The sequence below is a fragment of the Macrotis lagotis genome, chromosome X, assembly GCF_037893015.1.
Source record: "Macrotis lagotis isolate mMagLag1 chromosome X, bilby.v1.9.chrom.fasta, whole genome shotgun sequence".
In the NCBI taxonomy this organism is placed as follows: Eukaryota; Metazoa; Chordata; class Mammalia; order Peramelemorphia; family Peramelidae; genus Macrotis; species Macrotis lagotis.
The window spans coordinates 36,541,770-36,547,800 of record NC_133666.1 but is presented as its reverse complement, the minus strand read 5'-3'; the positions used below and the strand labels follow the sequence as shown (position 1 = coordinate 36,547,800).

General features: G+C 38.4%; 1 pseudogene; it reads right to left on the bottom strand.

Moving 5' to 3' along the window:
• Nucleotides 1-1,679: 1,679 nt before the first annotated feature.
• Nucleotides 1,680-2,170, bottom strand: LOC141498633 (small ribosomal subunit protein eS17-like; annotated as a pseudogene).
• Nucleotides 2,171-6,031: the final 3,861 nt, after the last annotated feature.

The window sequence follows — 6,031 nt, the reverse complement described above, 5'->3', positions numbered from 1 at the left end:
TGTCTTTGAGTCAAATCTGCTCCTGAGTGTAAGATTAACTAAGTACTCCCACCCTCCCTTCTTTCCCTCTCCAATAATATGTCCTTTGTGTCTCTCCATGTGATATTATTTATCCTCTAATTCATCTGCTTTCTTATTCCAGAATAATCTTTTTTTTCTTTTCTCATGTCCTTATTGTTTTATAGCTATCTTGTACCTAATCCCTCTATCAAAGTATATTCTTTTCTACTGTCCTGATAAATGCATAATTCTCAAGAGTCATAAGCATCCTTATATCATAATCATTTTATACTCACACCACCTTTTTAAGGAAAAAACTTTCCAACTGTTCCAATATAAATACAACACTCAAGACCTAAGAGTTTAACCACATCAGAGTCAATTTATACCAAAACTTGCTTTATAAGTATCCTTCCTCCAACAGACTCAAAAGAAATACAGTCCTCAAGAGTTAAAAATGATCAAATCACAGATATTTTATATGACATCCTATGGCTAAATAAGTCCATTTAAATTATCCTAAGAGAAAGATAAGTTTTGTCTTTCCATATAGAGAAGTAGACAGTATGATCTTATTAACTAACATTTTTCCCCTTCCATTTACCTTTTTATGAATCTCTTGAGTCTTCTATATGAAGATTAAATTTTCTATTCAGTTTTGGCCATTTTATCAAGTTAAGTTTGGAAGTCCTCTATTTCATTGAAAAATCCATTTTTTCACTAAAAAGAATATGACCTTTTGCAGGATAACTGATTCATGGTTGCAATTTAAACTCCTTTTTCCTCCAGAATATCATATTACAGGCCCTTCAATTCTTTAATTTTGAAGCTGATAAGTCCTGCATAATCCTCACTGCAGCACCCTGGTATATAAATTGCTTTTTGCGGGCTGTATTTTGTAGCATTTTCATTTTTAGCTGAGAATTCTGAAATTTGACTATAATATTCTTTGGAGGTTTTATTGTAGGGTGATCAATGAATTCTTTCAGGGATTATTTTATATTCTTGTTCTAGGACATTAAGTCATTTTTCTGTGATAATTTCCTGGAAGATATTGTCCAGACTTCTTTTTTTTTAAGGTTTTTTGCAAGGCAAATGGGGTTAAGTGGCTTGTGCAAGGCCACACAGCTAGGTAATTATCAAGTGTCTGAGGCCAGATTTGAAACCAGGTACTCCTGACTCCAGGGCTGGTGCTTTATCCACTGTACTACCTAGCTGCCCCTAGACTCCTTTTCTAATTGTAGCTTTCTGGTAGACTAATAATTCATAAATGATCTTTCCTGGACATGTTTTCCAGGTTGGTCATTTTTTGACCTTTTGGTTTTGTTTGATGGAATTTTGGTTTCTCATTTGTTTTCACTTATCCAATTACAGTTTTTAGGGTTTCATTTTCTTCAGTTAGGTTTTTAATTTCCTTTTCAACTTGGTTAATTTTATGCTTATATGAGTTGTTTCCTTTTCCAGTTGGTCAATTTTATTTTCTAATTGGTCAATTTTACTTTTAAAATTGTTGCTTTCTTCAGTCAATTTTTCCTGATTCTTCTGCATGACGCTCGTTTCTTTTCTTCATTTTTTCTTCTTTCTCTCCTCCTTTTTTTAAAATCCTTTCTGAGCTCTTCCAAGAGATTTTTTTTTTTATGGGGGGGTTCCCAAGTTTATTGGAAAGGCAAAAGTAAATATTAAGCAGCTCCTCTCTGTGTTTTGAAATTCATCCCAACCGTGGGCTGGGTAACTTGCAGGTTAGACAAACTGCTGAAGTCCAGGAGTTTCAACATTTCTTTGGTATCAGGGTCCACTTCAATCATCTCCTGATCCAAAGCAGAGACCTCCGGAACATAGTTATCTCTTCTATCTGGTCCTTCCTCCTGCAGTTTGATGAATATACTTCTCACAGGGTCTATGCATTTGCCTCATCAGATGAGTAATATATCCAGCCATGTTGATGCAGAGTTTCTTGCTGGGGATGATGGCGATCTCCTTGCACACGTGCTTGTTGGTGTGGAAGTCTTGTGTAGTACTTTTCAATGATGACTGGCACTGCCTTCTTCATGATCTTCGTTCCCCCTGTGACCCTAAAGACCGAGGAGAGTGAGAGGCCAGCCCCCACTTCCACCTCCACGTTCACCCCTGCCCACAGACCCTGGTATGCTCCAGCCTGCGAGGTGCACATCCCCAGCACCAAGTCCCAAAGACAGGACCCTCCCAGCCACACAGCCCCAAAGGAGGGACGACTCCTGGACTTGGAGTGGGCTGTGTGGGGTCCTTAGAGAGCTGAGGATGGCGACGGATCACAGGCAGCCTTAAAGCTGAGCAACCAAGAGATCTTTTTGAATTTAAGACTAATTCATCCACCCCTTTGAGGTTTCACATGTAGGCATTTTGTCACTGCTTTCCTCTTCTGTGATGGTGTTTTTTATGGTCCCTATCAGAATAGTAGCTGGCAACGATTAATGAACTTCTGGGTATTTTTGCTCATTTTGATAGTTAAGTTCTGCCCCTGTGGTAGAGAACGTATGGTTCCAATGTGTGTTTTTTTGTTCAGGATGGGGCTAGGTTCTGGTCCCTGACTTTTCCAGTGTTCAGAGTTTGCTCCCTGTCCTAGCATTGCCCAATGCCATACCAGTGTTCCAGGGCTAGAACCTTGCTCTCTGAGCCAGGCCTTGAGCTGGCTTCCCACTTCTCCCCCAAAACCTTCTTGCTGGCTTCCCACTTCTCCCATCTACACTGAGCCATACTCCCATTCTATCCATGAGGCAGACCTTTCTCTGAAGTTCCTTCATGATACCTTGAACTGAGAACTAGTTTTACTGTTTTTTATAGGTTCTGTCATTGGAGGATCTGCTTAGAGGCTTCCTTTAAAGTTAATGCAGGAAAAACTCTGGGAGCTTCCTAGCTTCATGCCACCAAAGTCCAACTTATTTATTTTAAGATATTTTGTAATTCGGGGCGGCTAGGTGGCACAGTGGATAAAGCACCGGCCCTGGAGTCAGGAGTATGTGGGTTCAAATCCAGTCTCAGACACTTAAAGATTACCAAGCTGTGTGGCCTTGGGCAAGCCACTTAACCCCATTTGCCTTGCAAAAAAAAACCTAAAAAAAAAAAAAGATATTTTGTAATTCCTTCAACCTTTTTAATTTTCTGAAATAGCCCAGGATGAGAAGCCAAGAATAAAAACCAAGAGACTGCAACACTTTTTGCTTCTTTATAATGAAACCATAAGATGTGGGTTACTTAGAAATCAAAGAACGTTCTTTTAAATTTGGTGGGGATCTTTAAATTGAGACACCTACATTTTGGAGGGTGCTATGCGGACAGTATACTTTACTGAAAACACATTCTAAGCACAGGAAAAAACCAGTGTCAAGACATTTAGACAGGAAAAATAGTATCCTTTGCGAATAACACCAAATTAGAAAAGTTAACTATATTGCAGATTGTGTGCAGGGGAATAAACAACACTGGAAAAGTGGGAAGAGCTTAGCTTATGAACATCAGGGGGAAGTTGAAGATGACCCCAAGTTTACGAATCTGGCTACCAGGAAATTGTTAGTACCCTTGAAAGTAATAGAGAAATATGAAAGAAGGAGGAAAGGGAAAGGAGCTGGAGGATAAATGTGAGTTCTGCTTTGGATAGGTTAAGATCTTAATGCTTTTAAAAGATCCATTTCTACATGGATAACTAAAAGGACAAGAGATTGGGAAAGAGACTATGACTAGATGAATAGATCTGGGAGTCATAAAGAAAACTGAATCACTGACCAATATGACCAGAAAGGAAAATGATAAATGTTGGAAGGAATGTGGTAAATCTGGGACACTAATACACTGTTGGTGGAGCTGTGAACTGACCCAACCTTTCTGGAGATCAATTTGGAATTACACCCAAAGGGCAATAAAAAATGTGCATCCCCTTTGAAACAGCAATGCCACCACTGGGTCTATACCCTGAAGTGATGATGAAAAGGGTGGAAAAAGTCTCTTGTACAAAAATATGCTTAGCAGTTCTGTTTGTGGTGGCAAAGAACTAGAAATTGAGTGAATGTCTATAAATTGGGGACTGATTGAACAAAGAAGCCTGGAAGGATTTTCATGAACTGATGCTGAATGAGGTGAGCAGAACCAGAAAAACATTGTATACTGTAACAGCAAGATGGGAGTAATGATCAACCTTGATGGACTTGCTCATTCCATCAGTGCAACAATCAGGAGCAATTTTAGGGTATCTGCAATGGAGAATACCATCTGTATTCACAGAAAGAATTGTGGAGTTTGAACAAAGACCAAAGACTATTACCTTTAATTTAAAAAAAAAAGTTATTTTATTATGTAATTTTGTTATTTTGCTATCTCTTATATTTTATTTTTTCCTAAAGGATATAATTTCTCCCTTAACATATTCAGTTTTGATCAGTGTATAGCATGGAAACAATGTAAAGACTATCAGACAGCTTCTGTGGGGGATGAAGGGAGGGAAGTGAGATTAGGGGGAAAATTATAAAATTTAAAAAAATTTAAAAAATAAAAAAGACAATTGAATCCATATGAGTTGATAAGAAAATCAAGTAACAGAGTATAAAGGGAGGGGAAGAACCCTTGGGAGGAAGATTCAGCAAGTAAGAAGGATGTGGAATAGTAAAATGATAGAATGAATACAAGAGGAGAACGATGTCACAAAAACTGACAGAGCAGTGTGACCAGGAGAAGATGGTATTCAACAAGTGGGAAACGTTTTACCGAATTTGACAGTTGGGAGATCACTGGTAAGTTTAGAGAGGGCAGCTTTAGTGTTCTGAAAGCTTTAGAAGAGAGAAGAGGAAGCAGAAGAAGCTAGTAAGGAAGGCTCTCTCAAGTAATTTAGCCCCCAAAGAGGAAGAAAAATGTGACAATAGAGATTATGAATGACTGTACCAAGGTAGGGTTTTTTAAGGATGGGAAAAGACAGAGACACTTGTCGGCAATAAAATGGAATCGGTAACGAAGGAAAGATTTAAGATGAAAAAAAAGGCAAAAAAAGGGACAATATGCTGGAGAATTTGTGAGGGACTGGGATCAAGGGTGACTTAGCAAGGAAAAAAAACTCACATCTTCATGTGGAATAAAGGAGAAGATAGAGGGAAAATGTTTCAGTGATGTGAACTGAGAATGAAGAGAGAAGTGAAACCTTTTGTCTTAGTAAAAAATCTTGAATTTTTGGTGAATTGTAAAGCGAGACCTTTGGCAAAGAAGGCAAGAAGTGGGTTGTAGTAGGAGGTATGAGAAAAAACAAGAAGTTTTGGAAATGGCTGTCCTGGACAAGGGAGTAGTGAATTGATTAAAGAAGAATGGTAGGGATACCTAACTGGATTGAGGTTTCAATTGAAATTAAGTAACATAATTTTGCAGTGGACCTAATCAGCATGACTTGTGATATTCACTAGCTTTCTTAAGCATCATATGAATAGAAATAAAGGAAGCAGATACTGGGGGCATTCCAAGACTGGCCTTTGGAAAAGTCATGATCTGAAATAGGACAAGGGGGCAAGAAATCAGATACAGAACAGAGGGTAGTTAAACTGTTTCAACAATGGGTTGTAATAGCTTATGGCAGAAACAGTAGTCAATACAGAGGTGAGGCTAAATAAGCAGAGAATGGAGATAACAGTGAATATAATATCAAAGATGGAAGGAATAAAGATTATAATCAGATAATATCCTTCCATGAACATGGGAATGGAACACTTGTGGCTGATGGCAAGGGTAACAATATGATCATAAAGCTATAGCTTTAGTGGCAGATCATGGGAAAGTAACAGACTAAAGAATTGAGAAATTAGGGTATTTGAAGGAAGACTAATATGTACATTGATTCCCCCTAGCATGAGGGCAGGTGTTAGAATGGAAAAAATGAAGTGGCATGGATTTCACTGGAGAAGGAACAGGAATATCTTGATTGTGAGATAAAATTGTATAGTTTGGACCCCAAAAGAAGAGAGGTTTTGGAACAGCTAGGTGGCACAGTGGATAGAGCACCAGCCCTCAAGTCAGGGGTACC